The sequence below is a fragment of the Leopardus geoffroyi genome, chromosome C1 (genome assembly GCF_018350155.1).
Source record: "Leopardus geoffroyi isolate Oge1 chromosome C1, O.geoffroyi_Oge1_pat1.0, whole genome shotgun sequence".
In the NCBI taxonomy this organism is placed as follows: domain Eukaryota; kingdom Metazoa; phylum Chordata; class Mammalia; order Carnivora; family Felidae; genus Leopardus; species Leopardus geoffroyi.
The window spans coordinates 202,527,751-202,551,035 of NC_059328.1; the positions used below are offsets into that span (position 1 = coordinate 202,527,751).

Consider the following 23,285-nt stretch of genomic DNA (forward strand, 5'->3'; position numbering starts at 1 on the left):
TGATACTCACAACCACAGCAGGAAACAGGTACAATTATTATCCCCTATTGCAGATGAGGAAACTGGGGCTCAGAGAGGTTCAGTCACTTGCCAAAGCCACACAGTCAATAAATAGGGTTATCTTCAGTTGAGCCCCAGCAGTCTGGCCTTCAGAGTCACTTTTTCTGCCTCACTCTAGACCTCTGAGTAAACTCAGCCCTGTTTCCGGGCCTAGCAAGTCCTCCCAGGCCCCATCTAAAACCATCACTCCTCTGCCCCTCATCAGGCAGCCAGTTAGTGCTGAGCAACACTCTGCCAGGCCCAACAAGGACCGCCAGAGAGGCAAAAGGCAGAGGCCTGGCCTCAAGGAGCTCGTAATCCAGCTAGAAGACAGACGAGCACACGGGAAGTTTGAAGGACGGGGAAAACTAAGGGGTCCCATGTTCTCTGCCAGAGAAGGCTTAGGAAGGTTTCTGGGGAACCCGGACCTCTAACTGGGACTCCCTCTCACCATGGGAGCAGGACAGGACTCTGCTCAGACACCGCTGTCACCCCTCGTTGCTCGCAGGCTCCCCGGGACCACACCCTCCTCGGCTAGTCCCTGCTGCCTCCCGAAACACCCAGGCCTGAGCTACAAGCCTCCAGCCCTAAAAAGGCAGGGATTACAGAGTCCAGACTAGCCCTCGGAGGAGGCAGCACCAAGGACTGGCTGGGGCCCACCTACCACCCCACCCCACAAAGCTCCAACTCTGTGGAGACCAACCATCTCCCAGAGGGAAACCAAAGTGTGGACAAATAGAAAGATGGCCAAGGTCACTAACCAGGGTAGAGGCAGGCAAGGGACCCAGCTGCACCTCCTGCCACCTCCCCTCTTGGGAAAGTGCTTCAGGCAATTTGAGAAAAGGAAGGAGAGGAGGGCCAGGTGTGACCTTGCATAATGGAGTAGGGCACCCAGGGAGGTGGGCATGGCCCGCAAGGCTGGCAACCCTTCCACCCCACTCCTCTCGTTCCGGCTCACTGGTGCCCACGCCTCTGTGTGCCTAATGGCTTTGAAAGCTAAGAGCCAGGGCCATGGGGATACGGCACTGGGGACAAGAGTCCCTCCAGTCTCTGAAAACCTCTCTCCCCCTCCCCCAGCACCACACCCACTTGCTTTTTTCAGAGTCCAGTAACTGGGAGGGCTTTCCTCTGCCCCCCTCCAATACACATCCCCCAGCTGGACCTCAGTTTCCCTTTCTGGGGTAAGACTCATGGCCCCAGAAAGAAGCCAAGAAGCCAAATGACCTGCAGCTGAGAGCCTTTGCTGTCCCCAGCTCTAACCCTGACTTCTCTAGGCTCAAGGGCACACCCAGCATCTCACCTTCCTGCCCTTCTATTGGGTCTCAGTCAGACCAGAGCAAAGAGTGTCCTAATTAAGCTGCCTCATCTAGTCCCGGCTCGAGATGAGGGACTACACTTAGACACTTGGAAAGGACTTCATCCTCAGACGAAGCCAGGACTGACTGACTGCAGGCAGAGGGTTGGCCAGGGGGACCTCAGACCCTACTCCTTCACTCTCTCCACTAAGGAGAAAAGGAGTCACAGGGGTTGTGTGGAGAGGCAGGCTGAGACGGGAAGGACGGAGCCCGGGTGGGTTCCTGAGCCTCTCCCAGAAGCCCACCTTGACATTCCCATCATGAAAAGCGCCAGCCTCCCAGGGTTTGGGGTTCCAAACCCTGTATCTCCAACCCCACAATGCCTCTCCTCTGGCAGCCTGGCACCCACACCACAGAGACACAGGTCTGGAGAGGTGACGTGGACACAGCGAGTGATCTGCTCCTCCCACACTCCTCCCGTGAAATCCCCCTGCGACTTACACAAACCACTGCAAGCTGCCCCTGACCACCCTGTGTTATTTCACAAATTTGGAAACTGAGGCTCAGGTAAGCGCCAACGCGGGGATTTTCTGCATCTCAGACCTTGGCACTTCTCCTCTGTCTACTATGTCCTAGCAGGCTGGGGAGGCCCCTTCTCATGGGCTTGTGGGGGGGATGGGGGGAGGGCCAGGGTCAGGGGGTACGAACTGGGCAGGGGTTTAAGCTGCCAAACCTCAAAGCACACCCCTATCCCTAATCCTCACACACTGGCCCCCAGTTAGCCCCCTTAGCTGGAAGCATGGGCTCTAACTGCAGGGGGCAGGGGGTGAGGTCTATGGCATCCCTTCCATTCCATACCATACACAGGTCTGTGCTGGCCCTTGTGGGGTTAACCAGCGGGGCAAGGCTCAGAATAAGACAGGAAGAATCGGAAGAAACTCAGAATCCTTGCAGGAAGCAGCTGGGGCAGACCTGGCAGGAGAGTGCGCAATGGGTGCGAGGGGAGAGCATCGGGCTCTCTGTTCCCCAAACACTGGCAGGGAGGAGAAGACAGTGCCCCCGCCCCAGGCCAGAGGCCACCGCCTTCCTGCTCTCCCATTCCGGGTGTCCGAGAATTCCTGACTTCAAGAATCCCAGGACCTCAGCATCCCAAGAGACCTCCAGGGTCATTTCTCCTAACCGCATCCCAGCTCAGGAATCCTTCCAAGCTGTTTTCAAGCCGCTGTCCGAACTCTCCCCAGGACGGGAGGCTCACTACCTCACAAGGCAGCCCATTCTCCTGCTGACCAGCAGGCTTGTTAAGAAACCCTTCAACAGACCTGAGCCAAGCTTCCTTCACCAAGCAAAAATCCATTCTCCCTTTTTGCTTCCTGTTCCCACCTCAGTACTAACAGGGCACTGAGAATTCTCAAACTCCAGGTCTTCTGCTACAGTCCATCAGAGGTGAGAAGATGGTCATCCAACGGCAAGGTTGGCCCTGAACTCCCCTGCACCCCACCCAGCAGCCCCCCACACCCGGCCACCAACCCCCAGGGTGTTTGCGATTCTGGAGGCTGTGGCCCCCATGGGAGATTCTCGGCTGGGGCTCTGTGGGAAGTGAAGAATGAGAAGTACTGAGAGAGGAATAGGGAAGGAGAGGCAGGGGTCTGGAAGCAGAGATTCCCACGCCCCCTCCTCCACCACCTGATAATTCTCAGCTCTGAATCAAAGTCCTGGCTCCCAAACCTCGGGGTTCCGGGAGACCTTCCCCAAGCGGGGATCCCAGCACTGGTCCTATTGAGAGCTCTCCCACCCAGCTCCCCATGCAGACACAGGTCCCCACCAGCCCTGGGCCAAAGGGGTCGGGGCAGAGGGGGGGCTCGGCTATAACCAGCTCTGAGGTCCTGGGGGACAGCGAGGGTGGGGGAGACAGGAGAAGCCGCCAGCTGGCAGGGTTAGAAGCGACTTAAGGCCAAGTCTGAGCCACAATGGTCCCCACCCCACCCAGGCAGCTTCAGGAAGGGGCCCAGCAGAGACTCAAGGAAAGAGAGTGCTCCCCCACGCCCTCCTGACCCCCCTGCTTTGATTCTGCCACATGGAAGAAGTTCTGCAGCTTCCAGAAGAAAAACCCCTGTCCCCAAAGATTCTGGAACCCTGGTTTCCAGTTCCTCCTCTGAGCCTCACCCCACAACTGCTTGTCCTGCCCTCCCCTACCCAGCACCCATCCTGTCCCCTAACCCCATCCCTTGCAGGGAGCCCGGCTGGGGGGCACAGCAGGCTTCTCCTGGTCACCCCTCGGTCACCCCCTCCCAGTTTCCTCTTCTAAGACAGTGGCCAGCAGAGAAACATCTGGGCAGGCAGTCCTGGCCCTGGTCCTGAATTGGGGGGTGGGGGCCAGACGCTGAGGTTTAGCTCTGCATAGACTCCCCCACTTGGGAAAGGGTGGCAGGCAGGGCATCAGAGGGTCAGAGGAGGAGACAGGGGTGGGAAGAGAGGAAGGAGAGGGGGGTGGAAAGCAGCTGCGTGTGTCTGTTCATTAACCACCTGGATTAGCCATTTCTGCCCAGAGGGGTGAGGAGGGAATGAGAGCTGCTGGCTGGGGGAGGGCAGCAGGGGGCACTTATGCCAAGCTGTGCCCAGGGACCCAGGGACCCAAGCTGCGGGGAGGTGAGCGCAGCGGGGAAACCCTTCCGAGCCCACTAGACCCTCCCTGGAAGCCTTGGACGGCCCTCTGGGAGATGAGAGGTGGGAGCAAGGGGAGCCCCGAGAACAGGGCCCGGCAGCAGCTCCAGCGGTGGTGGGGAAAGAAATGAAGAGGAAAAATGCCCACGCCCATCTCCTGGTCCCCTCCTGAGGCACCCCTGGTATGGACAGCAGGGAGGGGAGGAGAGCCCCGCAGACCCACACTCCCGACCGCCCCCTCTCGCCCTGCTGGCCTCAGTCTCAAGCAGCCACTGACACCGGCAACTTCCCCGGCAAACAAAACTCCTCCTGACTGGTCTCTTCTGGCGGGGGACAACCACACCCCAGACACCCTGCCAGAACCAGACAATGAGGACAGGGGACTGACAGGTCGGGCTGGGGTCTGGGGGCTGGCCTAGCCCCGGGACAGGTGACCAGGTGGGCTGACCTCCCCCTCCTCTAGTTTATGTGATGGGAGGTCCTGACAGCATCAGTAGGAGAGGCCAGCACACACACACACACACACACACACACACAAACACACACACCCCACACTCACCTTTCTGACAGAAGAGCCACCGGGTGGGTGGGTGCCTGGGTGCCCCTCTGTCTGGGACAGAGGCAGTGGGCAATGACGGGGCAGCAGCTGTGGCTGGCAAGAAGCTGGTAAGCTGGCCGCCGGGAGGAGGGCGTGAGTAAGCCTTGTGTCCGGGGCGGGAGCGGGAGCAGGAGCGGAGCTGGTCCCAGGGCCACTGCTGGGAGCAACTGAGCCAGGGCGCCGCTCGCCCGGCTCCCTCCCCCGGCGGCGGGCGGGCCGGCGGCGCACCGCCTCCTTCCCCGAGCCGGCCAGCAGCCCGCCCGCCGCCGCCACCGCCTTTAACCCCTGAAGCGCTCAGCCGACTCCGGGCAGCTCCCAGCAGGGCAGGCGCCTGGGGCCCCGCAATGCAGCCCCCACCTCCTTCAGCAGCCAGCCAAGGACCTGCAGGGAGGCGTCAGAGGGCTTGGGGGCAGAAGCGGGAGGACAGGTGGCAAGAGGTCCAGGACCCCACGGAAGAAACAGAGCGGCAGAGAAATGGCCAGAGGGCTGCGGGGCGGAGAAGGATGTTTGGTCACATGGCAGTAACGATGATAATAATCAGAATAACTGGCAACTCCCAATTTTTTGGAGAGCACTCTGCTCTATGCCAATCCCAACTCATTTTGTGACAGGAGACCCAGAATCTCACTTCTGAGCCCGTTTTTTTCTTCATCTCTGCTTTTTTTCTCCCGGCTGAGTGAAGGCATTTGTGGTTTTATATGCAAAAGTGATGCGAAGAGGAACTCCGGTTAATGAATTGCATGCTTCAGCTGTCTTTGAAACGCATCAAACAATAACATGGACTGATGGATGGAGAGATAAACAGAAACGTGATAAAGCAAATATACCAAAGGATTCATTATAGAACCTACGGAGTTTACCATTTAATCCTTTCAACTTTCCTATATGGACAAAATTTATTTATAATTAAAAATATCAGGGGAAACGTGATTTGAAAAGTTTGAAGATAAGTGGACAGGATTATTTTGAGGGGAAGGGAAAAGTCATTTATTTGCTACACACCTGTTGCATGCCGGACACTTAAAGAACATTCTCTCTCTCACTTAATCTTCAAATCTCCCGTTATACTAGCTGAAGAAAGCGATCCTGGAGTGGTTCAGTGACTTGTCCAAGACCACACAGGATGGTGTTGAGCAGAAAGTCGACCTCGGATAGGCTCACTCCAGAGCCTAGCTCCCCACCGTTCAGCTCTCCAGACACTGAAAGGCCCTTCTCTTCCCCATCTGGGCCAGTGACCTGCATTTCTGAGCCTCAGTTTCCCCTGCTGTATGATGAGTTTGGATCCAAAGGTCTTCAAGATGTCTTCCAGTTCTAACACTCACTAATTTTATTAATTCATCCAAACGCTTCCCCAGGAAAGTGACAGGGAAGACCCAGAGGAGGGACAAACAGTCTCGGGAAAGATCTGGGGGCATCTAGGGCCAGTGTCACAGGGCAACGATCAGTACTTTGGAGGGCTGCTCCTCCTGCTTCAGTGACAGTGAAGCCTTGAGGATTGGGGGGGGGGGGGGTTGGGAGTAGGGCACCTTCCCAGGACCCTGATGTGGGCAGGGTGGAGATGGAAGAATCACTGCGCCTACCCCCTGCCTCCAGAACAAGATGACTTCACCCCTTCCCAGGTGGAGAGTCTGGATTCCCAGAGTCCCAAATCCCAGTATCTCCAAACCTACCAACCCTTGCCAGTGGCCTCCCTCCGTGAGTGTGTAGGTGCAGCCAGAGACACAGACAGGAGAGACGTGGCCCCACAGAATGTGCCTCTGAGACTGTGGACTGTGCGAGGAAAGAGTCTAGCCCTCCCTCCTCCCAACTCTGGGACAAAGATGAATACCAATAGCCTGTCCTACTAACTCCCACATCCCTGCAGACCAACATCGACTCAGGGGCTTGGTTCAGCCTTGGTCAGGGGAGGGAAGTGAGAGATTCCATGTCAGCAATCTGGGCTCCCCTAAAGGTAGATGGGGAGTCTGCCACAGAAGCGGAAACCCCCTCCCTGTCTTGGGTCATGAATGGCAGACATGCCGCCCTCCCCATCTTCTCCTTCCAACCCATACCCCACCATCACCCTGACTGACACCAAACTATCCCAGGCTCCCCACTGCCTACCAGATCCAGTCCCAGCACTGCAGAAGGACCCTCTGTGACACAGCCCCACCTCTAAGCCTTTTCAAGGCACCATTCCCCCTTTTCCTTCTCCACGATCAGGCCTCAATTCAAAAGCCACATCCTCCCTGGGTCCGTCTGCAACTGCCCCTCCAGTAGGCACTGGCCCCTCCTCTGAACACTGAGGGCTCTTGCTCATACATTAATGCCGGGACACTCACTGGTTGGGTGCACTTGTCTATGTCCCAGTGAGTTGAGCAAAGATTCATTCATCATTTCCTTCCCCTTTCCTCGTGTGCTGGGTACCCAGTGCAAGGTGGCCGCGTAGATTCTCAGTGAATGCAGACTGAAGAAATAAATGGTGGAGTGATGGATAGATGGATGGTTGGCTACAGACTGAATAAACGAACACTTTTTAATGTTTGATTCTGCACAAAGCTGTACCAAGATAACTGTTGGCAGACTTTTATCTTCAAAGCTATATAAAAAACTGACCATCAGAAAAACTGACCTTGCTAGGACTTGAGGATCATTTACACCATGTCCCTCATGCATCATCTGCAGCAGATCAGGAGGCTCTGAGAGATGCCTGCTTCAGTTGCTAGCAAGGAGCCACTGGAGGTGACACTCTCATCCTCCACCCCAATACCACCTCTCTTTCCCAGCCCTCCTGGGGCAAGGAGGCATGAATTCAGTAAGCCTCTAGAAACTGCACAGACAGAAGGTCAAGGATAGATGGGATGGGAGGGAGGGGGTTCCAAGGAGCTGGGAGATTCCAAAGAAATTGAGTAGCCTTCCCCTTTATTTCTAAGAGCTGTCCCATAGCTGACCATCCACCCCCAGTCCCTCCCTGGACTTTCACCAGTATCAGTCTCAGCCTCTCACACATGCACATGCATAGTCACACACACACACACACACACACACACACACACACACACACACAGAGTGAGAGCTGCTTTCTACAGGAGACTGCTTAGCCCCTATTCCCTCCCCTCCACAAAGCCCTCCTCCCCTGAGCCAGAGCAGACAAGGGATTCCCAGGGTTTTCCATCTCCCAACCCCCATCCCCTCCCTACCTCCTAAGCCAGCCCATGCCCCTTTCCCTCCTCCCTCCCTCCCTCCCTGCCTCCCATCCCCACGTGCTGGACTGCACATCTGGTTCCAGTTGTGGTTGGTCCATTCAGGGGTAGGCCTGGGGGTTTCTCATAAAACTGAATAATACCAGTGTTGGAGACTGTGGAGCTGGGGGAAGGGAGGGCAGGAGGCTGAAGGGGTGGGAGGGAGAGAGGCCGGCAGCAAGGAGGCAGAGAGAGACACAGAACCCAGAAAGTAGCAGGGCTGTGCCTGGCATCTAGCAAGGAGTCAATGGATGCTTGTTGATGGAAGATAGAAGCAGGAGAAACAGAGAGCAAGGAAAGTCAGGAGGAGAGAGAGCAGGACAAAGAGGGGGTCAGAAACAGAGACCCAGAAGGAGCAAGGAGATAAAGCTGGGGGCGCTGGGACAGGGCCACTGAGCCACAGAGTAGCCATTGAGAAGAACAGCGAAATGAATCGTGCATATCGGGGCCAGGTGCTGAGTTAGGCACTTTCAATGGAACAGGAGGGGATGTGACAGAAAGGAGGACAAAGGGACACACAGAGACAGAGAAGAAAGGGCAAAGATAAAGTCAAGGGAAATACTGCCAGCGAATGTTGAATCCAGACTCCCCCTGGCCTCGTGGCCCCATGGGCCAGCACAGAGTTGCTCCCATGTTATCCTTCATTCCATTTGCATCAATACTTGAGGACCTACCCTGCACCAAAACTTTCCCGTGTGTGTTTCCGTGCAGGCCCCCATTCAAATCTGCAAAATGGCTATAAGCTGTCATTCTTATCCCAGTCTTAGAGCTGGGCTCAGAGCAGTTAACCCAAGACCACAGGGCAGCTGATGAAACAGAGTCTGAATGCAGGTCTTGCAACTCAAGGCTGTCTCACTCCCCAATACAACTGGGAATGCTGGGTGCCAGCGCCCCCTCTGGAGGTCATCGTGTCATGTGTCACGTAACCCCCACTCTTGCAGGGCCAGGTTCCCAGATCCTTCTGGAGCTAAGGGCAAGTTCCTCTGAGCTGGGCTATGAGTAGACCAACACCCAGCAGGCAGGAATTGGCTTCCCAATCTTCCTAGCACAGGGGGCAGGGAGATGCTGGAGCTACTCCCCTCTAGCGCCCTTGGCCCCCACTCCTTTCCTCCCTCTCTACCACAGAGAAGGCAGGGAGGGCCACATGCCCAGGTCCCCAGGGGAGAGGCCTTGGGCCTCAGAATCCTGCTGGGCCCATAACACAGCTGGCTGGGAGCCAGGCCGTGGGGGACACCATAGGCATTTGGTCAATGTCTGTGCATTGAGTTGCACCCTCTCCCTTCTGACCACATCTCCCCCCCCCCCAACCCGCCCCTGCAGCTAGAGATGAGCTTAGGCTTTCTCCAGGATACTTTCATCTCAGGGCCATTCTCTGGTCCTCCCCCTTCCGCGTGCCCCCCTCCCCAGAGCTGGCTCCAGAAGCCACACCCCACCCTGCTGCCCCCACAGAGCCCCTCTCCTTTCCTTCCTGATGCTGGGCTCCACAGCCCAGGTCACAGGTCTCTTCCTTTTCTGTTTGTCATCCTCGACATTCAGGCCAGACTGAGGCAGCAGCAGGGGCACCCCCTCCTCACCACTGTCCCTTATTTGCATCTCATTTGCATGCATTCCCAGCATCTCTCAGAGTACAGAGCTGGGCAGAGCCTTGGGCCCTTTGCCACACACTGCCCCAGGGAGGGAGAAGCTCCAGGCCTTCCACATTCTGGTTTCCTCCTCTCTGGTTTGCGCCTGTGGTCTGAGGACAGAGGATCAAAAGAACAGGAGAAGCATGAGAAAAATGGCCTGCCAACAGCTTGCCCCCAAGACACATGCTGGCAGCCCCTCCCTCCTGAGCCTGCCTCAGTTTCCACCCAGGAAAGGCACTCGGATCCAGCCCCAAGAACCTCAGACTGGAAGTCAGGGCCTTGGGGTCCAGCCCCACTCGGCCACCAATGCCCTGGTGACCAGAGGACGCTCTTGGTCCCTCTTGGCTTCCATCCCCCAATCTGACAACCTCGAAGATCCCTCGGAAGATTGCTGGAATACGTTTCTAGGCAGACATTGGTCCTTGGCAGAAAGTCATTGCTGGTGCCAGTTCACTGCACACAAATCCCTGTCTCCCCTGAGAAAGCCAATTTTAAAGCTGTAAGGACTCTGGGAGTTAATCGCCTCTGGGACAGGATTCCTCTCAAGCCTAAACCAGCGATGGTCACCAGCTTCAGCCTGGATCCTTTCAGAGAACCCACAGCCCTCCCTCACACACACACCCACCACCCTAACCCCATTATTACAAGGTCCCTAGACTGGACAGTCAGGGAATCCCCCACACCCAGGTTATCTGGATTTCAGGAAGGTGTTGGCAGGAGCCGTGATGAAATGCTTGGAGACGAGATAGAAAGCCGAGTGGATTCCGAGCCAGCAAGCCAAGGGGTGTTGATTAATAGATCAATGTCAACTTCCTGACTTGCCAAAGGGCTCTGTCCTCTGCCCTGGCTTGTCCAACATACTTATCAGTAACTTGGATGAAGACTTAGAACCAAGGCTTACCAAGCACACAAAGGTAAAAAAGCAAAAGAAAGATGTTGAACTGAACCAAAATACAAAATTGACACTACAAACAGACCAGAATTAGTAAGGGAACATTTCTCTTGAGGTCAAGTCCTAAACTAAGGTTAAAAAGTCATACAATAAAAACACTGAATTAATAATAGTTCGTGCAAGGAAAAGTCTAAGATTTAGCGGCAACAGAAAACAGAAAATTCAGAATTCTACTCTCAGGAGGATATGGCTGCCACCAAAAGGCACATGCTCTTTGGGTTGCATTAATAGAGGTATAGAATCTAGACCAAAGGAGATGAGAGTTCTACTCTATTCCATGCCTCTCAAACATCATCAGACGTGTTGAGTTCTCTCCTATACTCTGTAAACCAAACAGCATCCAGAAGAGGACAGCAGAAGACACTCCATAAGCATTTATTGAATAAAAGCGCAAGAAAGGCTAAAGAGATTGAGCCCAATTTTTACTTCAGACAATAAAGAAAGGACACAACATACATCGTCCAGTATTTGAAAATCTGTCTTGAGAAAGTGAGCCAGGGCAAACTGTACTGCCTCCATACTCCTCCTTTGTCTCCCTGCCTCTTCATCTGTGAATTCCTTGAAGCCTGGGACCATTTCCCATTCGTCTCTGAATATCCAAAAGGCAGCATCCGTCAGGAGCTGAGCAGCTGCTAAGGACGCAACGGCATCCTGACAAGGCCAGGCCTGTGGGCGCCGATCAGTAGGGAGCATGCTGGCCCCAGCCTGGGAGCTGACCTTTAGCCAAGCCGGCTGCTGAGCTGGAGAAGGCGAGGAGCCAGGCTTGTGGCTGAACGTTTGGCTCGCACATGCTGTCCCAGGCTGGCCAACTGGCCTCCCACCCCCACCCCCACCAAGACTCACCCTTTGCCACTGCTCTGTGGGGTCTGGCCCCAGATGGGCACCCTTGCCCAAAATCTGGAGCTCCCCAGCAGCCCAGATCCTGCCAAAGCTGGATTCCTCCCCTCCAGCCCCTCATCACCTGCATGGCCTTCCCACCTCCTCATCTTCCGTGCATCTTCCTTTCTCTCACCCCCTAGCTGACCCTCACCCCACCATTCCCTCTCCTTAACATTGAACCTCAGGCCTCCAACATTCTTCGTATGACTACTTCTTGCTCTGTGCTCTGTGGCAATGGGCTGCTGAAAATTTCAGCCCTCACCTCCCCTCCCGCCCGCCATATTTTCTTAATTATATAGCACTGTCAGGGCTGAACAGAGCTGGAGACTCCCTCCAGAGGACTTTTACCCTACAGCTAATAATAATCTCTTTGCTTCACCTTGAAATGAGGGCCGTCCCTCCTGGAGTATGACAGCCAGGGAAAGCTGGCCCTATCTTACTAAGGCCCAGGGATGGGAAGGGAAAGAGTCTAGGCTTTGGTGCCACCCGGACCATCACTGAAGCCTGGCCACCCCACTCACCAGCTGTGTGACCTCAGGCAAGTTATGAACCACTCTGACAAATGATTACAGAGTCTGACACAGAGCATCCCCCACATCCTCCTCCTTCAAAGAAGCCTTCACCACCTCCACCCCAGGGTCCCAGTTCATCTGTCCTTCTCACAGATGTCTTAGGCCCTGTTTAATAAACACTCACGCTTATTGAGGGCTTCACATGTGCCAGGCACTATTCCTAGAGCTCGTGGATATTAACTTCAATCCTTCCAACAACCCTATGGATATTGACCATTATGAACCCCATTTTGTAGATAAGGAAACTGACGCTCAGAGACATCAGCTACGATTGCTACTACTCTCCTAACTGAAGCAGCCACGGTATGTCAGCAGGGACCTCAGGGCCTTTGCCCATCGACATCCTGTTCGGGTGCCGGGCTCTCCTGTGCCTGACAGATGCTCGCTCGCCAGCCTCTGCTTTCACACACCAGGCCCTTAGAGCCCGCTCCCACACCCAGCTGAGGCTGGAAGGCTCCAATGAGTGGCAACCTGCTTCCTGTCTCTCTCTCCCCCCCCCCCCCCACACACACACCTGTTCACACTCTCCCCAAATACTTGTTTCACAGGCTGGGCATTCCCAGCTCTTCCACAGTTTCTGGATCTTTCCACCTTCCAGGTACTCGGTTGTTTCCCTGCTTCTGATCCCGTCCCAGTTGGCCTTCATTCATTCATACATTCACCCATCCATTCAACAAATGCTTTGGAGTGCCCGCAGAGGGTCAGGCCAGCACCACAGGTGGATCACACGCAAAGCCAGATGGAGCACCTGCCCGCAGGGACACTTGGTCTAGAGGACGAGATGCCGAACAAACAGACGCACAAACATGTATCAGGAACAGTGCTGAGTGGTACAAGGGGAAAGACCGGAAAGCCAGAGGGAGGAATCGCTTAGATCCTAATGGCTAATGTGCCCGTAACATGTGCCAGGCCCCATTATAAACCCCACACGTGCCTTATTAGCTCATTCCCTCCCCACCACAGGCCTGGGAGTAGATGTCCTTCTAACCCCCTTCGAACAGTGGAGGGAGCTCAGACACAAGAGGCAAAGTTGCCTGCCCAAAGTCAGCAAGACAAGAGCAGAGAGGCGGGACGATAGGCCTGAACCCCAGCGGTTCTCTGAAGCACCATGTCATATTATGTCCAGGAGGTTCATGGAGGGCTCCTAAGGACTCAGTGCCCAAGCCGATGACCCACACACACATGCCAGCAGCAGCCTGACCATGCAGAAGGTGGCAGGCCCACCCTGGTGGTGACCTCAACCCCATTCTGTGCTTTTTATCTATGTTCCCTTGTGCCACATTGGCTTCACCAAGATGGAAGTCACCCAAACACCAGAGCCCCAGCTTACTCTCCCACTTGCTATCACCTTCAGACATTTGACCTTTCCCCTGGTTGGCTCCAAGGGGGCTGGAGGGGCTGTCCAAAAAACGATGTGAATGGGGCCAGTGGTCAGCCCCTCCTGCCAGGGCTTAGCTTGAGACGTGGCTCCTGGTGACACCGATGGGACCAGGGATAGGGCAAGAAGGGCTCCAAACTCTGGAAAACAATCACCCCAGGCTCTCCCCAGGGCCACCCAATTCTGGGCTCACAAACGTTGACAAGAATTTAGAGTTGACTAACCCAATCCTCTCATCATAGTTATATGGAAGCTAAAGCCCAGAAAGGACAAGTAGGGAGTCCCGATGTCACCATAGGGAGGAACTCAATGCAGTCAACCCTAGAGTCATGTGTCCAGCTCCCAACCTGCATCACACTAGCCCCCAGGAGAGCCGGTGCTGGGCTTAGCCATGCGGGGATGGAAGGAGGACTGTGTCCACTTAACCATGAGGAAGGAAAGAGGGGCTCAGGCCCCAGGGGTGGTGAGGGACCCACAGGGCCAGATAAAGGATGCTTGGGCTCCAGGTGCAGGCCAGTCCTGCTCCCCACCGATGACCAGAACAGAGGCCAGGGCAGGAAGGGTGAGCAGGGCAAGGGGCAGCCGCTGGAGCCCCTCCCTCTGGCTGCTCCTCCCCAGGGACCCCGCGGGTGACTGTTTTCCTAGGAACATTGTGTTCAAGCTGGGAGTCTTGGCTCAAGCACCCTACCCTGGCAGATCTCCAGCTGCCTGTTTAATAATGTACAGCCAATCGGCCATTAACAGCAGGTTCAAAAAAAAAAAAAAAGTTTGATGGCTGTTTTTGCTGTTGTTGTTGGTTTTTTCTTTTCCTTCCAGGTAGTTGGTGATGGTTATGAGGAACAAGTCTCTTCTAGCTGGTGTCCAGGGCAACCACCGCCTGTCCAGGCTGAGGGATCCTGGCAGACCCCACCTGCCTCTGCCCACCCCGCCCACCATGCCCAGGCGCCAAAGTGCCCGCTCCCACCTCCACAGTCCTGGCGACACGCTGGGCTTGCTTCCCGGGGGCGGGCAGCTGTCCTGGCACCTGGGAGGTCCAGAGAGGCCCAGCAGGGCCAAGGCAGAGGATGTGGGATGTGCTGGCAGGGGCAGAGGAAGGCCAGGTGGGGGCTCAGCTCTAAATGGGCCCAGCACTCCCTAGGAATCCCACCCCATCTGGCCACAGTCAGAAGCAGAAGGTGGAGTTGCGGTATCCCAAGCAGGTGCGAGGACGTTGCCAGATGGCCAGCTCTCCTGGGCAGGACTGGGCAAGGGGGTGAGGACCCTGGGGCCTGCCTTCGTTGGGGCTGACTCATCTCCATCTGAAATTCAAGATTTGCAGCAGGATCAGGGGAGCTGGAAAGCAGGAGACTCACAGGAGAGCAGTTAAGACCGAGAGTGGAAACTTTGGTCCTTTAAGAGGCTGAATGATAAACAGATTGGCCCTGGGCTGTCTGCAGCGGCTGGCCCAGGTGAGAAAGCCTGCCAGACTCTCCTTCCCTCTCCAGCCTGGTAACCCAGAAATAGGAACAAGGCAGTGTAGCAGGAGGGAAGAGTCCCCAGGAGCCAGGGTCTGGGTCCTGGTGACCCGTGGCCGATCTGTGCCCTCTCTGGCCTCCATCTTACTATCGGGCAAGAATGAACTGGGGGTCCCCCATCCTGCCTGGGGTCCCGACCACAGAGGGATTGCCAAGGCTAGATGTGGGGCAGACAGAGGAGTCCATAATCATGATGATGATGGTGATATGTTCTCAGTTATCAAGCTCTCACTATGTCCCAGGCACTGCATTTTTTTTTCTCTCTCATGAATTCTACCGGGCAGACACTATTATGCCCATCACCATACAGATGAGGAAACTGAGGCTTGGAGAAGCTGAGGAGCCACTTGCCCAAGTGATGGCCAGTGGGCGATGGAGGCAGGACTTGGATCCAGGCCGGCTGACCTCAGGACTCATGCTGCCTTGGAGAGTCCAATAGAGGGGAACGGCCCAGACCCCAGGCGCCAAGAGCCCAGCAGCCCCTGCTCTCTGCCCTGCATGTCTGGCCGTGGTTCGCCATCCAGCCTCCCAGCCTGTCATCATGCCCTGGTGGACTCATCAGCCTCCCCTCTGTCCTTTACCCGCCTCCTGTCCCCCAGGCCCCCTTGGGGCCACCTGCTTCCCCCAGGGTAGCAGCGCTCACACAGACACAGCCACACAACCATGTACGCTCGCACACTCACATACACACACATTTGTGCATGTATGCACAGGTACCCAAGCACTACGCACAAGCACATGTACTTAAACTCATGCACACACACCTGTCTGCACACACAGGCAAGGAACTATGTCTACAGAATACACATGCACACTCTTTGCACACACATTCCTGTGCCTAAAGGCCCTCAAAGATCCACACTGACACACACACACTGGCATCCACACGCACACACACACACGGATCCATGTACATACTTCCAAGGATGCACACGCACGCGTGCACACGCACACACACACACTTGCACATAGGCACACGTGTGAGCTCCAGCCACGGGAGGCTTGGCGTAGGCACCCGTGGACTGTCTGGGCAGGCAGAACTGGACAGATGTCTGCCACGCCACCCGGGTGGTTATTCCAAAGGCGAGAAGGCCGTCGGCTAATAATACTGCAGCGCATTCCTGGCCCGAGATAAGCGGCCCCAAGCATCCTCGGCACGTTCCGGACTCGCTGTCTCACCCCTGTGGATTCCACCCACCCGCAGCGCCATCCTGGAGGAGCCCCAGGGGCCGACGCCGCCAGCACAGACACCTTGGCCAGGAGCCTGCCACTCTCCCCTCTCCAGGGACCCCGGGCCCGCTGTAGGCCTCAGTTTCCCCCCCCAGGGACATGCACGCAGGGAAGGAGAAGAGGTCTGTGTCCATCCTGAGACGCAGGCTAAACTATAAGACCTCTCTGCATTCCAGCCCCAAGCTGGGCAAACACACGCCCCATGCGCCTCCTGTACTAAGTACATACCAGCCTGGCGGAGCCCCTCCCTCCAGGGGAGCGCCTCATCACCCCCGTGCTCACTACAACTCAATGACATCATTGTATCATGCAGGTGAAGGGACTGGGGTCTGCTGAGACCCCGCTTCTAGGAAGTGAGAGACCCAGAATTTGAACCCAGGTCTCCCAACTCCTAAGCCAGGGCTCCTCCTAGGACCTCAAACCATCCCCCTCCTGGCTGACTCTTAAATCATGTATTTTCAGTGCCACCAAGTAGATCAGGGACATCTTAGGGATCATCACCTTTCTTAGGGAAAAAAATCGTGTTCATTACAGGCCCAGGAGGGGGACTGTGAGTAACACACACGCAAGGGCAGTACCCCCACAAAAGTGTCAGACGTTAGGGGCTGTTCTGGGGCATCTGCAGCTGCCAGAGGCGTGACGACGGTCCCCATAACAGGGGACAGGAGGACATGAGCCCTCAAACCTCCAAGTCACCAAGGGTTTGGGAAATGGAGGTGTGAAGACTGAGAAAGGGGCTTCCTCCACCCATGAAGTCAAGAGGGAGAGGTCTTTGGATTTTAGGGCTGCAGAGTCAGGACGAAGGGGAACAAGGGAGGATCCAGGGGATGACATGAACACACAGAGCCCTCAGGGCCCCAGAAGAAGGGACATAGAACAGACAGGAAAGAGAAGGAACAAAGCCAAGGAACCTGAGGTCCCTAAAGGAAAGAGGCAACAGGAGAGAATGAGAGATGTGGTTGCAACAGAGACTGGGAACTAGAAAGTTCCGCTGCACTTTGGTGATGTGGAGCAGTCCTCATCTGAGTCTTTTTAGAGAATTAAAATTTTTTAACATTTATTTATTATTGAGAGACAGAGACAGAGCGCAAGCTGGGGAGGGACAAAGAGAGGGTGAGACACAGAATCCGATGCAGGCTCCAGGTTCCGAGCCGTCAGCACAGGGCCCGACATGGGGCTCGAACTCACAAAGATCCACATTGACACACACACACTGGCATCCACAGGCACACATACACACGGGTCTGTGTATGACCCGAGCCGAAGTCGGACGCTTAACCGACTGAGCCACCCAGGCGCCCCTAAGTCTTATCTCACCTTGTAGCCTGACCATGTTCCAGGGCAGCAGTTTTAAAGTCTGTGTGTGTGCGCATACACACACACACACACACTCACCTAAATTTCAAGTGCCCCTCTGGGCAACTCAGTCAATGAGGTCAAGAGCTGTTCTGGACATGTCTCACATGAGAACAGTGAGGGCCAGCGAGAGACTGTGGCTTCCCAAAGGCGCCAGGTTTCCTTTTCACTGAAAAAAACACAAGCCAAGAAGAGGCCCCAAGTATCCCCATCCCCTCAATTCCCCAGGAGGCAGCACTGCCAACCAGCAGAGCCGAGGCGAGAGGCCCCAGAAGCAAAGGGAGAATGGAAGGAAGCAGGCCCGGGGGACTCTGGGGTGTGACTTTCCCAGCCCCGGGAAGATGGGACCGGGCAGGATCAGAGCAGCCTCCCAAGCCTGACACCAGCCGACCAGGCTCCAAGAGCACAGGACCTTGGCTGGAGATGAAGGCAGAGGGCACAGAGGCACAGGAGGTGGGGTCATGGTGGGGACTGCAGCTGAGAGAGGGGAGAGCGTTCCCACGAAGACTCGGCCATCCCAGCCACCAGCCTGGTAAGGCAGCTGTGCTTCCCAGAGCCGCGGGACCCTGCTGGCCACCCCCTTCCGGCTCCCCACTCCACACTCGACCCCCCACCCCCCACTCCCACTCTGAGCAAGCCAGGCAGCCTTACACGGACATCTCAGGGAGGCAGTGTTTAGCAGATTAGGCACTCTGGGGTGCTGCTATCTCCCCACAGCCCCTCCTTCCAGAGCCCTCTCTTTTCCGGGGACAGGGCAACAGACCTGCAGGCCAAGGCCAGAGAGGGGAAGCTGAGAAGGGAAGGATAACTGAGCTCCGGATTTCACATGTAGCTGGACAGACACCCTCCGGTTGGGAGCCCGTAGGGAAATCTGGAAGGGAGAGGCCAGGGACAGAAACTATGGAATGAGGACCCATCGGAAATGTGATCACATGGCATCAGCTGATCGGCGAAGGGACAGAGGCAATAGTATATGTAGATACGTGATCATTACAGAAATAGATGAGAGCACAGTTTCCAAGTTTATTTGCCTGATACACACAAAACAACTGAAACAGGACATTTTCGAAATGATGAGGGAAAACGGGACACATACTAGGTATTAGCTGCTCCTAAGAAATTATTATTAATTATGCTGACTGTGATAATGGTACTATGGTAATGTTAAAATTAAAAGTCCTTATCTGTTAATGATACAGAGTGAAGTATTTACAGTGGAATGATATAATGTCTGGGATTTGCTTTAAAAACACTCCAGCAAAAATAAGGGAGTGAGGGGGGCAGATGAAACAAAAACACCAAAAACTGATGGTTGTCAAACACGGGTACAAAGGAGTTCATTATGCTATTCTTGCTACTTCTGTACAAGTTTCAAATCTCCCACAATAAAGAATTGACAAACACACGCACATGCGCACACACGTGGCGGGGGAGGGGGGAGTCAGCTGATCCACATTCTATGAAGTGTGGTATTCAAGATGCTGTTAGCCGGAAGCACGGCCCAACCATTTTATTTTAATACTTTTGTATATTAAAAGAAACCAAAAGTATATAATTGCAGAGTAAGCCTGTACATTCTAGCACTTAAATGAGTAAAAGGTTATAAAAGCAAGTCTTTTTATTTTTAATGTTTATTTATCTATTTTGAGAGAGAGAGAGAGAGAGAGAGCAAGCATGCGAGTGAGTCGGGGGAGAGGGGCAGAGAGAGAAGGAGAGGGAATCCCAAGCAGGCTCGGTGTTCAGTGCAGAGCCTGACACGGGACTCGGTCTCGAGACTGGGAGATCATGACCTGAGCCAGAATCAAGTGTTGGATGTGTTGGATGCTTAACTGACGGAACCACCCAGATGCCCACAAGTCTTTTTTTTTTTTTTTTTAGTGACTAGGTGAGAGAGAATAGGCTGGTGAGAATGGAATTGTACAGTGGGAAGGGAGAATACACCTGAGGGCAGCCGAGAGACCACCAAGCTCACCCTAACTCCCCACGGCCGGGGAAACCATACATAGATCCACGATGGAGGCATCCTGAATATGCAGCTATGCAGCCTTACCTGAGACATTGGCCACAGGGGATGGACCTAGGCTGGCCACACAGGTGAACAGCTGGAATGCAGAGACAATAGTGGAGAACAACTGCGGCTGTTTATCGAGGGCAGCCCCCCACCCCAGCTCTGTACTGCACTGGCTCCGATCCCTACACAGCCTTCAGAGGTAGACATCATACCCATTTTACAGATGGGGCAACTGTGGCTCAGAGAGCAGATGTGACCTTCTCAAGGTCCCAAGGCCAGCAGGTGGCAGTCAGGGTTTGAACCCACATGCCTCTGATGCCCACACTTGCTAGTGGAACCAAGAAGGCAGCCAGGGAACCAGCCCAGCAAGAGCCTGGGCCCAGCAGAGAGCTACAGCCCTGAAAGACATGGAGAGGAAGACAAGAACGACATGATCTGTGGGAGGGAGAGGTAGGAGAGGAGGGCTGGTAGGGCCCGGGCTGCACAATGGGTTTGGGTGTCTGAACAGTTGTTACACAGAAGTGGCAGAAAGGGAAAGACTGCGGCAAGATGAATGAAGGTCAGACAGCTGGGAGAACTGGAAGGTAGAAACAGAGGGCTGTGAGCCTTGGTCAACATTTCAAAACATCACCCTTCGGAGCTTTGGGGCTGGGATTACACCAACTCAGCATGGGAATATACGCTATTCCACGCCTCCTGGAAGTTCTAGTTGGTAGTCAAAATGTGTTTGATTAACAAAAATAGGAAAATGCATGTAACTTCTCAAAACATGAGGCTCACAGGGGAAATATTAATGAAAGAGTCCTTCCATTGTGCATCAAAGCCTGAAACACACTTGATGACAAAGGGGTTAAGGTGGTGCCCTAGAAGGGCTATCTGCATGCCCAAGTTCTAACTTTTCAAGGCTAGGAAAACAGGCGAAGGAACATCGAGGGACACAAAACTTCCACAAAGCTCTCGGCACCCAGGAGATCCCCATCCATCTTTCCTGGCAGCTGAGATGCCCCCAGGGAGGCCCAGGCTCCTAAGCAAGTCTCACCTCCCATTCTTGCGTCTGCTGTCAGGACTAGGTCCTGAGTCCTGGGCTGGACACGCTGACCGGAGCCTAATGCTGGCTGGCGGGGAGGAGCAGGTTCTGGTCAGCAGCAACATAGGGCTTCTGGCTCCATTCATTAACTATGTGAGGTTGGGCAAGCCGTTTGACCTCTCCCCTGTTTCCCTCTCCTTCCCACCTTCCCCTGCTGTCCGTGCTAAAACTGGAATAATAATAATAGCAACTTCCTCACAGGGCTGTTTTGAAAATTCATTGGCATGATCCGTGTAATGTGCTTAGCATGGAACCTGGTCCTAATTGCTTAATAAGTGGTAACCACTGTAATTATGATCATTAACTATCCTGTCTGAGATCCACAGTTGGGCCCTTTGGCACTCAAGGCCCTGATGAGCCTGGACCACAGGAAGCGGCAGGGTGGGCAGCAGCCCGCAGGACAAAGGAGGCCGAGAGGGGAGAGCAGGCCAACCTCATCCTCTCCAGGAATGCGGCTGGCGGCTGGGAGGGTGGGGGGCGAGGGGAGATGCCTCGCCGCTGAGGTCAGGCCCTATTTGGAGCTGGCAGAGTGTTTATCACCCTCACGTGTGAGGGGAGGGGGGGTGGTGGGGATTGGAGAGGGAGAGGAGGGGAGGCGGCTGCAGCCGGGAGGAGGAGGGGGAGGCCTCCCTGAGCGGAAAGGACCTTCACCTTTGCTGGGGTCCCGGGAAAGACCACAGGCCCGTCCACTCGCTCCGCGAGGGGGTTGGGGCAACAGGGGTACCAGCTGCACACATCAGCCGCCCCCCACTCGCTGCCTTAGCCCGGAACAGGACGTCCACCCCACATCGGGCATCGTTTCCAAAGCTCATCACCACAACCCAGCAAGCTAGAGCTCATCATCCTTGTCTCACACATGAGGAAACTGAGACCGGGGCTGCTGAGGCTCCCTGCTGAAAGGTGCCTGCTGACACCAGTCGCTCGCTGACCCATCACCCTGCCCCTCCAGACACACACACCACCTGTTCGGCCCTGCCCTGGCCCAACACAACCTCTTCTATTCTTGAGATTCCAGTTAAGGGGTCCCAACTGCTCCTTCGTTCCCTGCTGCCCCTTTTCTGGCTCCCCACCACCAGAAGGCACCCCCTCAGAACCAACCCACCTCACTCCAGCTGCTGCTTCAACCTGTTTCCTCCTAGATTGTCCTCCACAAAGACCAAGACAACTCCCTGGTTACCCTCCGTGGTTGTGGTCGTACCCACCCCTCTACTGAAGCTAGAGCCACCCTGGGCCTCAGTTTCCCCTTATGGAAAGGACAAGTGGCCCACAGGGAGGGAGGGGGGATGCCAAGACCCCAAGGGCAGGGGAGAGCCTTGGGGATATATTTAGAGTGTTCCTCTTGCATGAAGGCACCCTTCTCCCTAGTTTCCACATCTCCCCCAATTCTGTGAAAGCCGGACCTCTCTCCCTCCCCCTCTCTGCCACCTACAAAACTTCAGTGAATGCAGTTCTGTTAGAGAGACTTGCTCAGTGGCTCTAGCCTCCTTGCTGGTTCAAATCCCAGGCCTCTCTGAATCTCCACGAATTCCCCACCCACGCCCTAGGATATTTCACACACACGCACGCGCACACATGCACAAACACATACACATGTGTGCACATGCACACACGCCCTGTAGCCGCAATTCCTGCCTGGGCTCTGTGGTTACCCACTGTGGTCTCTCTGATTACCATCTCCCATACCGATCAGACAGAGGAACCGCTACTCTGCCAGGGCCACCTTAGCCTCTCCCAGAAGACAAGGTACTGTGTGTTTCCCCGGAAAACTGGCTGCAAGTCCTGGAAGGAACCGGAAGCCAAGCCCTGTGGAGGGGGCGTTCCCACTCAGGCTTCTGAAGCAAGCGTTTAAGATCCTCCTTCTGGGGCGCCTGGGTGGCTCTGTCAGTTAAGTGTCCAGCTTCGGCTCAGGTCATGAGCTCACGGTCCGTGAGTTCGAGCCCCACATCGGGCTCTGTGTTAACAGCTCCAAGCCCTGGAACCTAATTTGGATTCTGTGTCTCCCTCTCTCTCTGCCCCTCCCCCACTCACAGTCTGTCTCTCAAAATGAATGTTAAAAAAAAAAAAAAATGAAAACAAAGTGAATATCGAAATAAAGCTAGCCAAATGAATTTTTTGGTTTCCCAGGGCATATAAAAGATAAAAGTTATGTTTACACTATACTGCAATCTATTAGGTGTGTGATAGCATTATCTCCAAACATTTACATAATTAAAAAGTATTTTATTGCTAAAAATGCTAATCATCTGAGCTTTCAGCAGGTCATAATCTTTTTGCTGGTGGAGGGTCTGGCCTCAATGTTGACGGCAGCTGACTGATCAGGGTAGTGGTTGCTGAAGGCTTGGGGTGGCTGTGGCAATTTCTTAAAGTAAGACAATAAAGGGTGCCACCACAGAAGTTGACTCTTCCTTTCACGAACCAATTCTCTGTAGCACGTGATGCTGTTCGAGAGCGTTTACCAACTGTAGAACTTTTCTTATCACTGGAGTCAATGCTCTCAAACCTGCCACTGTGTTATCAAGTACGTTTATGCAATGCTCTAAATCCTTTGGTGTCTTTTCAACAATCTTCACAGCATCTCCAACAGGAATAGATTCCATCTCCAGAAATCACTTGGTTTGCTCATCCCCGAGAAGCAACTCCTCCCCCATTAAAGTTTGATCCTGGGATTGTAGCGATTCAGTCCCATTCTCAGGCTCCACCTCTCATTCTAGTTCTCTTGCTATTTCCACCACATCAGTAGCTACTATCTCCCCTCCCATTGTAAAACACAACAACGACAACAACAACAATACCTGCAAAGCACAATAAAATGAGGTGTGTCCGTTTATACCTCCTACTGCTGTTTCTGTGAAGAACCTGACTGATAT

At 54.6% G+C, this 23,285-nt stretch overlaps 1 protein-coding gene and 1 long non-coding RNA gene across 11 annotated transcripts in view; one reads left to right on the forward strand and one right to left on the reverse strand.

Moving 5' to 3' along the window:
* Positions 1 to 23,285, reverse strand: part of TNS1 (tensin 1) — a 200,037-nt gene that overhangs the window by 129,068 nt on the left and 47,684 nt on the right. The window contains exon 1 of one of the 10 annotated variants that reach the window (XM_045481194.1): positions 4,555 to 5,012. The exons of 8 other annotated variants lie outside the window; for them this stretch is intronic. The gene's annotated coding sequence lies outside the window, so the exon portion shown is untranslated. Of the gene's footprint in view, positions 1 to 4,554; positions 5,013 to 23,285 lie in introns of those variants that run through there. One more of the 10 variants, XM_045481195.1, reaches the window with a different exon arrangement.
* LOC123599454 lies at positions 3,771 to 7,126 on the forward strand. Its single transcript, XR_006713157.1, has 2 exons — positions 3,771 to 4,177; positions 5,665 to 7,126. It is a non-coding gene; the product is annotated as an uncharacterized LOC123599454 (long non-coding RNA).